A 12,328-nucleotide genomic window follows, 5' to 3' on the forward strand; every position below is an offset into this window, starting at 1 on the left:
GGGCGGTGAGTGGCCTGGTGGTGCAGGCGGGAGCCGGGTGGGCATCAGCCCCCCAAACAGGGCTGGTCCAGGGGTCACTCACAGGGTTGTGCCAGGTCGGGCACTCACTCTCTGCCTCTGGTTTGCCGCCTTCCCCGTTCTCGGCCGCTGCCGCCTCGGGCTGTTCAGTCGCGGCGCGGCTTGGGCACTCCCAGGAATCTTCTTTAATGCCGGCCTGAAACCTCGAATCCTGAATAGGGCAGCTGGCCGCCTTCAGCGCGGCCCCAGCCTCTGGGATCCTGTCTGCATCCACAGCAGCCCTGGCGCCATGTTCCCTGTTTAGAGACTTGCTTTCACAGCTAAGAAACAGTTCTTTTCCTGCTCCACATTTCAAAGCTGTTGCCTGTAAATGAGGCAGCCGCTCCTGCCGGGGGCAAAGTGGCTTTCAGCCCCCACAACCGGCCAGCAGCTGCGGTCCTCCCTTAAGAGATGGCAAGAGGAAGGTCCACAAGTTTCCCGGCTGCCTGAGGCCCAGTGGCCGCCTTTTCCACCTCAGCTACTCCGCACCAGCCGCCACAGCCACCGCCATCTTGAAACACGCCCCTGATTCCTGAAGGACTCCTTTTAGTATTTCTTGTAGGTCAAAAACAAATTCTGATCAACTAGCAACAAACTTGCACAGTTTTTGTTTATCTAAGAATGTCTTAAATTTTTCTTAATTTTTAAAGGACTGTTTTGCTGGATACAGAATTTTTGGTTCACTTTTTTTCACCCAGCACTTTGAATATGTCATCCCACTGCCTTCTGGCCTGCCTGCTGTCTGATGAGAAATCAGCTGTTAATCTTATTGAGTCTCTCTTGTACGTGATGAGTTGCTTCTGTCTTGCTGTTGTCAAGATTCTCTGTTTGAATTTGGCCTTCAATAGTTTGATTAAGATGTATCTAGGCATAGTTCTCTTTGAGTTTATCCTATTTGGAGATATTTGAGCTTCTCAAATGTGTAGATTAATGTCTTTCATCAAATTTGAGACTTTTTGGCCATTATTTCTTCAATCTTCCTGCCACTTTCTCTTTCTCCTCTCTTGGGACTCCCACTATGAATATGTTGTTATGCTTAATGGTACCTCACAGGTTTCAGGCTCATTTATCTTTCTTCATTTATTTTTATTTGTGTTTCTCAAACTGTCTCAGTTTACCTGTATAGGATCTGAACCCGCGGCGGGAGTGTCGCCGCGCTCCCAGCGCCGCACTCTCCCGAGTGCACCACGGGCTCGGCCTTCTCAGTTTACCTGTCTTCAAGTTCAATGATTCTTTCTTTTGCTGCCTGCTCAAATCTTCTGTTAAACCCCTTGAGTAAATTTTTCATTTCAGCGATTGTACTTTTCAACTCTGGAATTTCTTTTTGGTTCCTTTAAAATCTATTTTTATTTTAGTAAAATATACACAACATAAAATTTACCATTTTAACAATTTTTAAGTGTACTGTTCAGTGGCATACATTCACATTGTTGTGCAACCATTACCGTTATCCATCTCCAAAACTTTACAAATCATCTCATACTGAACTTCTTCACCTATTGAAAAATAATTCCCAATACACTCCTCCCCTTGGCTCCTGTTAACCACTATTCTACTTTCTGCCTTTATGAATTTAACTAGTCTGTGAACCTCATATAAGTAGAGTTATACAATATTTGTCCTTTTGTGCCTGGCTTATTTCTCTTAACACGATGCCTTTAAGGTTCATCTATGTCATATCACATATCAGAATTTCATTCATTTTTTTTTTAAGGCTAAATAGTGTTCCATTTTATGTATATAACACATTTTTAAAAATCCACTCATTCACCAATGAACCTTTGGGTTGTTTTCCATTTCCTTTTTATAATTTCTATCCCTTTATAGATATTCTCTATTTGGTGAGATATTGTTCTCATGCTTTCCTTTAGATCTTTAGAAATTGTTTCTTTTAGCTCTTTGAACATATATTTAAAACAGCTAATTTAAAGCCTTTGATAAGATCAATGTCTGGGCATTGAACAGTTTCCACTGATTCTTTTTTCTACCGTGTATGAGCGCACTTTCTTGCTTCTTTGCATGTTTTGTAATTTTTTGTTGAAAACCAGACATTTAAAACAATATAATGTGGTAACTTTAGAAATTAGATTCTTTACCCCTCCAGGTTTTGTTGTTGTTTCTGCTTGATGTGGTTGAGCACAACTCTTTCCTGTAATGTCCTGAAAGCGTGGCCACAGTGCCCCCATATTTCACTAACTCTATTTCCACCTTCTTTTCTTGGGCACAAGTTCATTAGATACACAATCTGCTTTCCCAGTTATTCAGGGGGCAGTTTTGCCAAATGTTTGGCATGACACAGATCCCCATCCTTCTAACCTCTAATAATAGACTTGCTGTCAGACCTTAAGTCAATGTCATACGGGGTCATAGCAGTACCCCGCTTCTGGTATTAATCTCCATCTCATTGGCACAGGCTTTGTTATGCCACGTTCACAAACAACCCCCGTATCCCAGTGGTTAAAGCCACAGCTTATTCCCACCCACACTGCATAACGGGTCGGCTGAGGCTCTGCTCTTCCGTCTTCACTTCAGGACCCATGTGCATGGAACAACCACTGTGTGGAACACTGGGGGTCTTCCTGGATGACAAGCAGAGAACTCTGGAGAGTCCTGGCACAAAAGTGTCATGTCAGCTTTTCCTCTCATATCTCATGGGCCAATCCTGCTCACATGGCCCCACCTGGCCAAATAGGACCGGGTGGTGCAGTCCTCTTGGATGTGTCTGAAGATGGGGCAGAGCTGGTGAGCAGTGCTTGTGACCACCCAAGCACCTTGTTCAGGGTCATCACCTTTATCCCATCTGCCATAATTTTAATTATCAGGTCTTGTAATTTATCCTCTAAATAAAGTAGTAATATTTGGCATAGATTGTTTTCTGCATACATTCTCTGGCAGCATATTACTAAATCTTGCTATGATGTCTGCCAAATAAAAAGTATTTGCCTTATCCCACGTGTGAGTTGTTTGGGTGGTCTTCTGAACCCTAGATATTGCCTCACTAAAAGCTAACCCTAGTACAGGCACAGCCCACAGGACACCTACAGGGGTCACATTTCTGCTGTTGAACCTCTCTGGGGTTCAACAAGTTTAGGTTCAATACCTAAACTTGAAAGACCATACATATCTCTCAATACACTGCCTGTCAACATTTGTAAAGAATCATTTTATGCTTATCCTCCTCACAATCAATAAAAGAATTTTAACAAAATAATGTGTGGGGAACGTCTTGAGTTACATTCCAGAAACGGTGATTAGACAGTTGCATAACGTGAGGGTGTCCTACAAAGGGGTGTGGGCGTGGGTGGGGCAGGGCTGGCCCCTGCGAGGCTGCGCCCCTGCAGAGAGACGTGAGGAGGAGACACACTCAGCCTTCTGCACGCGTGTGTCAGTGTGTGACTCACATACAGGCGCGTTCCTGGCTTTTTTTTTTTTTCATTTTAAGTAGATTCCCAACTGATACTTTTGTGGGAGTGTCTGATCTCGGGGACGGATTCTTGACGTCCCGCAGAAGATGCCTGTGTGCGAGCAACCGATAGCAGCACGCCGTGGGAATTTTTTTCAAATAGCATCCATTTGACAGTATAGATTGTCATCTTTTTCAAGATCTTTAAAAAACGTTTAACACGTAATCGTATCGCTGATGTGCAAATCACGCGTAAACGCCAGCGTGTGTCGCGGCCAGCCTTCCTCGCCAGCTCGTTTTTTTCCGTGTCCGAAGAGGTTGAAATTAAAACAAAATACACAATCCTTTGAGAATTCTAAAGCAACCAGGATGCAGATTTTCAAACGTGTTTCACCAGTTGGAAGAATTCGTGTTTCGCGAATTTCCCAAACCTTCCTACCGGTGACTTGTTTTGAAAATCATCATCATCGTCATCATCATCATCATCATCATTATCATCATCATCATTATCATCATCATCATCATCATCATTATCATCATCATCATCATTATCATCATCATCATCATCATCATTATTATTATTATCATCATCATCATTATTATCATCATCATCATCATCATCATCATCATTATTATTATTTATTATTATTATCATCATCATCATCATCATCATCATTATTATTATTATTATCATCATCATCATCATCATTATTATTATTATCATCATCATCATCATCATCATTATTATTATTATTATTATTATTATTTATTATCATTATTATTATCATCATCATCATCATCATCATCATCATCATCATTATTATCATCATCATCATCATCATCATCATCATCATTATTATTATCATCATCATCATCATCATTATTATTATTATTATTATTTATTATCATTATTATTATCATCATCATCATCATCATCATTATTATTATCATCATCATCATCATCATCATCATTATTATTATTATTATTATTATTTATCATTATTATCATCATCATCATCATCATCATCATTATTATTATTATTTATTATTATTATTATTATTATTATCATCATCATCATTATTATCATCATCATCATCATCATCATCATTATCATTATTATTATCATCATCATCATCATTATTATTATTATTATTATTTATTATCATTATTATTATCATCATCATCATCATCATCATCATTATTATTATTATTTATTATCATTATTATCATCATCATCATCATCATCATCATTATTATTATTATTTATTATTATTATTATTATTATTATCATCATCATCATTATTATCATCATCATCATCATCATCATCATCATCATCATCATCATCATCATTATTATTATTTATTATTATTATTATTATTATTATCATCATCATCATTATTATCATCATCATCATTATTATTATTATCATCATCATCATTATCATCATCATCATCATCATCATCATCATCATTATCATCATCATCATCATCATCATCATCATCATCATCATCATCATCATTATTTATCATCATTATTTTGGCGGCGGGCCCCGAGGGCGTTTGCTGTGGCGGTGAGAAGCCCGCCTTTGACGAGGACGTGGGTCGAGACCAGCGCTTCGCGGCTGAATCCGCACTGGCTGCCGGTGACCGGTGTCGAGAGCTGGGCCGCTCGAGGTGGCGCCAGGACGACGCGGACCTTCGGTGACCGGACCCGGTTGTCCGTCGGGAGGTGACGCAGAGCCTCACGGATCCGGCACTCGGCCCCTTCCGTCGGACAACGAGGGGACGGCGACTTTTCTAGAACAGGACCCTTTGCTGCCACCTGCTGGAAAATCCTCGTCTCGAGCCACTCTTTGCCGTGGGCCTTGGAGACTTGAAGCCATCGTGCAAACATACGACAATGGAGACGTGAAATCACTGTCTAAACGAAGGGGGACGTGGACCCCGGGGTGACGCCACTGAGAAGTGGGCTCCTGCGGCCTCTCAGGGGACCCGGAAGTCGCCCTCGTGTCCCCGGCCTGGCCTCTGAACCGGTCGCCATCCCAGCCTGTGCCTTCTCAGCCCGCATGCTGACACCCTGCCCCTGGCGACCCCGCTCCGTCCAGCCCCCGGTCTCCAGGAGGCGCAGGTAGAGCCTCGTCTTCCCCGGGGGTCCCGGCGGGTGTGTGGGGCGAGGGCCCGGCCAGCACCCGGCCTGGGGAGGCGCGCGGCGGCTGCCGTCTCCCCGTCCACGGTCCAGCACCCTCCGGTGGGCCCAGGAGAGCAACCGCTGCCCTGGGTGGGGTGAGGACAGGGGGCGTCCAGGGGACGGTGTGGGGAAGAAGAGCCCGCGTCGTTCCCAGCTTCTCTCCCCTAAGCCCACGTGGCTCACAGACCCTTAAGCTTCAGTCCCGCAGGGGTGTGGCTGTCCCCAGGGGCCTGGAGACCACCGGTCCTCAGCACGCTCTGCTCCCCTCAAGCAGCCCTGCTCTAACCACTGCCCCTCTGTGCCCCTCTGGGCATCTTCCCGGCTCTGCGGGTGGGAGTTCAGACGCTGCCCCCAGAAGGCTGTGGCACGGGTAGGAGGGGACCTCGTGAAGTGCGCCGGGCTTCTGGCAGGCCGCAGGGGCGGCTGTGCCCAGCGCCGTCTCTCCCGCAGGACGCCCACAGCCCCCTGCTCCCCCGTTTGTTCCTGGGCCAGGACATTCCCACGAAGGGAAACTTCTCTCCTGCTGCTGTTACTCAGAGGCCCGCTTTGTACAGGAGAGCAGGATACATGCTTGGCTCTTCCCCTCTCTTTATCAATTGAAACAATTTAAGTTGGATCCCAGGATCCTCTAAAGATGAGCAATTAGTTGTTTTTATCTCACGGATTTAAGCAGCTAAGAGGAGTGGACCCAAACTGTCCCATTTTCCGAACACACTTCAAATATTGCAAAGCCTCGTGTTCCAAGACCAGAGCAAGAGGTCACTTCCAGCAGGTCACAGAAGCCCCATCGCTCCTCCTGGGTACAGGTCCCGTGGAGGCCTCTAAAATCGGCTGCTGACCTGGGGCTCCCTCTGTGGCCCACGGCCCTGCCTTTGGGTGACTCCCCTTGCTTCATGTGGGGTTCTTTGTGCCACAGAAAGGACGCCTCCAGGACACCGCACTGAGACAGAAGCTGAGATGCAGCTGGGCCTGGGGCTCCTCCAGGGGACCCTTGCCCCTCTCGGCCCCAGGTAGCTGCAGCCACCGAGCCGATGGCCTCTGCCCCGGAGGAGCCGCTGCTCTCTCCTTTCTTCACCACCAAGGGTCCGGGGCCCACAGCGGGGCTGGTGATGGGGAAACACTGGTTCAGGGTGGGGGCTGCCCGAGCGCGGAGGGGTGGTCGGCCAGAGTCAGCTGAGGCCCGGGGAGGACAAGGATGGCCCGTCCATGCTGAGCCAGGGGAGGAGGAGCTGGGGACAGTGCTGTCCCTGGGACCCTGGGGGGCAAACCGGATGGAATAAGAGCCTGGGTCCCCCTGCACATGAACAGGTGGGGTGTGTGGTGCCGCCACCGAGCTCGCCCACGTGCTGGGCTGTCCTCGAGAGACCCTCAGAGGACAGACGTGGTGCTTAGTGGGCTCATGTAGCTGCCTCCTGCTGGGGCCGCCCCTGCCCGGTGCCCAGCCCTCTGCCCGCAGTTTGGGGAGGGCTGTTTTCACACCAAAACTTGGAATATTGAGCTTTCACCTGGGGACTTTGCAGAACCAGGTTAATAAACGGCAGACAAAGCCCCCTGGAAAGGGAAAAGAGAAAACTGTTTTCCTGTAACTGGGATTTTCCTGTAACTGCTGTATTTTCTGCTTGGTGACTGTCTGGGACCCGCCTGATGGAGCAATTACAAGAGCTGGCAGGTGACGAGCAGTCGCTGTCTGCCTTCCTGCCCGGTCTGCGTGAGTGACCCTCCTGTCACACTCTCCCAGCTGCACCACTGCCTGTCGGCACCTGGATGACAACCCCCCCCCCCCCCCCCCCGTGCCTCCATTCTCTCGATGGTCATGGTCACTCTTACGTTTTTAACATAAATACTTAACAAAGTCCAGAGTTGATTAACATCACTTTGCTCTTCCTGAAAAATGCAAAGGCATCAAAGTGTAAAGCAGACGCCACCTTGCATTTCCCACGTTACTGATAACTTGCTATTTTAGTTCCATCTTTTTTCTTTTCATCTTAACCTCTGCTTATCCCTGTGTATGAGCTGTTGACCTGTACGAAGTAACCAAGACTATGTGGGTTAGTTTCAACTTTACCCTGTGCCTGGGTAGGTGGCAAATGTGGCCACGGCTCTGCACGGCGGTGAGACGTTCAGAGCGGAGACCCACGTGGGGAAAAGGCCGGGTCACAGGGCTGTTTTAAAGTAAGTTGCAGTGTCCACATACAGCACAAAAGCAGCCTCTCGACTGCCCCGTCCCTAGGCAACCACTAGTCTGCTTTCTGTCCCCAGATTAGTTTGCATTTTCCAGAATTTTATAGAAATGGAATCGAGCACAGTCACTCCTCTCTCTTGTCTGGGTTCTTTCGTGCAGCATAAGTACGTGGGACCCATCCGTGCTGTCGGGGGTGTCAACAGTGCATCGCTCTCCGTTGCTTAGCCATGTCCCACGTGTGAACATAGCACGATTTGCTTACCCGTCCACTTACTGATAAATATTTGGGTACTTTTTATTTCTAATTATTGCAAATAAAGCTGCTGTCAGTATGTTCTGAATAGCCAAGCTGCTGTATTTTCTGCTTGGTGACTGTCTAGGAGTGGGACTGCTGGATCATGTGGCCGGTGCCAAATGTTGTCCAGGGTGGCCGAACCATTTCACACTCCCTTGGGCTTTGCGCGAGAGCCCCAGCTGCTCCGCGCCCGAGGACGCGCGGCACTGTCATCTCTTCAGTTTTAGACACCCGGTGGCTGAGTAATGGCATCGTATGATTTTGGTTCGATCTTTCCTAATGACTAAAGACGTTCGGCATCTTTCCATGGCTGTTCAGCACCCGTCTATCTCCACTGGTGAAATGTTGTTCAAATCCTTTGCCCATTTTAAAATTGGGTTGTTTTTATTGAGAGTTGAGAATTCTTCATATGGTCTGGATATAAGTCCTTTATCAGTTACGTATTTTTGCCAGTCTGAAGCTTGTCTTTTTGTTCTCTTAAAAGTGTATTTTAAAGAACAAAAGTTCCTAATTTCGATAAAGTCCAATTTATAAATTGTTTTCTTCTACGGATCATACTTTCAGTGTTATATAACAGAAATCTTTGCTTAATTCAACAACCATAAAGATCTTTTTCTTATATTTTCCTTTAGATGTTTTATAGTTTTAGGTACAATTCTGGTCCATTTTGAGATAGTTTTTTTTTTTTTTGAAAGATGACCAGTAAGGGGATCATAACCCTTGACTTGGTGTTGTCAGCACCACGCTCACCCAATGAGCTAACCGGCCATCCCTATATGGGATCCGAACCTGTGGCCTTGGTGTTATCAGCACCGCACTCTCCCGAGTGAGCCACGGGCCGGCCCTTGAGATAGTTTTTGTACGTGGTATGAGGTTCACTTTTTGCATGTAGATGTCCAGGGTTCCCAGCATCCTCTGCGTTTGTACCTTTGTTTAAAATCAAATGACAGGGCCGGCCCGTGGCTCACTCAGGTGAGTGTGGTACTGATAACACCAAGGCCACGGGTTCGGATCCCATATAGGGACGGCCGGTTAGCTCATTGGGTGACCGTGGTGCTCACAACACCAAGTCAAGGGTTAAGATCCCCTTACCAGTCAGCTTTAAAAAAATAATAAAATAAATAAAATAAAATAAAATGACAATAGGTGAACTGGTAGGTTTCTGGACGCTACGGACCCACTTGTCTACATTAGCCACACTGTCTCCATTACTGCGGGTTGACAGTAAGTCTTCGAGTCGGATGGTATAAGTCCTCTAAAGTTACTTTTTTTTTTTAGGGCAGTTTTGGCTGTTCTTGATACTTTGCATTTCTGTATTAATTTTAGAATCAGCTTGTCAATTTCTACAAAAAAAAACCTATTGGGATTTTGACTGGGTTGCAGTTTGCTGAGTACATCTTAGCAATGCTGCGTCTTCCAATCCTTGAACAAGGTCTCCCTCTCTGTTGACGTAGGTATTTAATTCCTGTCAGCAATATTTTGTAGTTTCCAGTGTTCGTGTCTTGTACATCTTTTGTCATAATTATTTATATGTATTTCATACTTTTCATCCTATTTTAAATAATATTCTAAATCTTAATTACTGGATTGTTCATTGCTAGAATATACAGTACAATCTAGTTTTGTATTTTGACCTTGTATCCCACAATCTTGTAGATTTCATCAGATTTTCTACGTTGGCAATCACGTCACTGGCAAATTAAGACAGCTTCACTTCTTCCTTTTCCATTTTATTTGTTTATTTATTTTTCTTCTTTTCAACTGGCTAGGACCTCCAATACAACGTTGCCTTTCTCCGGATCTTACTGGGAAAGCACTTAGTCTTTCATCATTAAATATGATGTTAGTTGTGGGTTTTTCATAGATGCCCTTTATGTGGTTTAGGAAGTTCCCTCCTCTCCAATTTTCTGGTGGAGTGTGTAGAATTGGTATTATTTTTCCTTAAGTGTTTGGTGGAATTTCCCCACTGATGCCATCTGGGCCTGGAGCTTGTTTTATGGGAAAAGTTTAAACTACAAATTCGATTTCTTTTATAGATCAGGACTATTCAGGTTATCTATTTCTTCTTGGGTGAGCTTTGGTAATTTGTGTCTTTCAGGAAATGTGCCCCTTTTAACTAGGTTGTTGGATTTATTCGCACAAAATTTGTTCATAATATTCCCTTTTTACCTTTTGATATCTGAGAAACATGCGATGTCATCTCTTTCCTTCCTGATACTGGTGATTTGCATGTTTATCTTTTTTTCTGATCAGTCTTGCTAGAGATCGATCCGTGTTATGCCCCATGTGTTTCTGATGCCTGCTGTGTTGATCCCTGCCCTGATCTCTTACGTCCATGCTTCCTCTTAGGCGAGTGGCATTTCCTCTTCTAGTTTCTTAGGCGGAAGCTGAGGTTGTTGCTTTGAGAACTTTCTTCTTTTATAACACGGGTGTTAAATGCTATAAATTTCTTTCTAAGCACTACCTTAGTGGCATCTCTCTAACTTTGACATATTGTGTTTTAATTTTCATTCAGTTCAAAATACTCTCTAATTTCCCTTTTAGTTTCTTTTCTGACCCATGAATTATTTAGAAGCATATTATTTGGTTTACAAGTATTTGGGGACCTTCCAGGTACTTTTGCTATATCAATTTCTAATTTAATTCCACTGTGTCAGAAAACACACTTTCTATGACCTGAATCTTTTAAAGTTGTTGAGACTTCTTCTATAGCCTAGAATATGGTCTAGTTTAGTAAATGTTCTGTGTGCACTTGAAAAGAATATATTCTGCTATCATTGAGCAGAGTGTTCCATAAATATCAATTTGCTCAAGTGGATGGAGTGTTTTTCTAGACTTCTATAACCTTACTGATTTTATGTCCTGTTGGAAAAAAATCACACTCAATTCAGTTTCTCCCGCTATACTCCCACAAACAACAGATGTGTGGGTTTTTTTCTCCCACACTAAGCAAGCAACCGATTCTGCAGTGGACACCAGTGGGGCTGTCCTCTAATTCAATTCTGCCAGTATCTACCTGGAGACAGCGTCAGATCCCACAGGCTGAGGCCTCAGTCACCAAGACCACCTCCACGTCAGATGCCAGTCACAAGCCCAGGCTTCTGGAACTTCTGACCAACCAGCTAGAAATTGGAGTTCCCACAACCCGCTCCTTGAGTTCCAGTAGTTTGCTAGCGTGGCTCACAGAACTCAGGGAAATGCTTACTTACTTAACGTTTACCCATTTATTATAAAAGATATTTTAAAGGATAGGAATTGACAGACAGATTAAGACATACACAGGGCAAAGTTTAGCAGGGTCCCGAGCACAGGATCTTCTGTTCCTGTGGAGTTGGGATGGGCCAACTTCCCAGCAGGCAGATGACTTCAGCCATCCAGAAGCTCCCCCAGCCTTGTGCTTTTGGGTTTTTACGGAAGCTTCATTACGTAGGCCTGACTGAAGCACAGACAACCATGTACAAATGTTATCAGACAAAAAGGGTAAGATCTGATGTAATAGAGCGGGGAAACCCGGCAAGGCCCGTTGGTTCAGTCTTCTTCGCCTCTCTTTGCAGTATTTCTTCCTGCCAGGCATGGGATGGGGCCCCTTCCTGAATGGGATCTGATGACCTACAATCAGACAAGCTAGGTCAGGGAATTTCTTTATGGCCAGCTCCAAGACAGAAAGGCAGGGGAAGGTTAAGACCACGGATGAAAACCAAAACATACATATCATAATATCATGGGCATGTCTATTTGTTCTGTGTTGTCAAGGGAGGGGTGTTGAAATCTTCTGCTATAATTGTGGATTTGTCTATTTTCCCCTGCAGTTCCATTACTTTTGGATTTGTGTATTTTGAAGCACTATTTTAGGTGCATAAACATTTAGGATTGTTATATCCTCTTAATGAACTGACTGCTTTGCAGTTATAAAATAACACTAACCCTGGGAATATTCTTTACTCTAAAATCTCCTGTCTGATATTTATATAGAACCATTCCAGCTTTCTTATGATTAGTGCCAGCATCTCATATATTTTTCCACTCTTTTATTTTTAACCTATTTATGTCTTTATATTTAAACTGTTTTTTTGTAGGTAGCTATAGTTGGGTTTTGCTTTTTAATTCATTATGACAATCCTTACGTTTTATTTATGTACGTATGTATGTATGTATTTATTTTTAAAAGCTGACTGGTAAGTTGTCAGCACCAGGCTCTCCCG

Source organism: Cynocephalus volans, chromosome 15, assembly GCF_027409185.1.
Source record: "Cynocephalus volans isolate mCynVol1 chromosome 15, mCynVol1.pri, whole genome shotgun sequence".
In the NCBI taxonomy this organism is placed as follows: domain Eukaryota; kingdom Metazoa; phylum Chordata; class Mammalia; order Dermoptera; family Cynocephalidae; genus Cynocephalus; species Cynocephalus volans.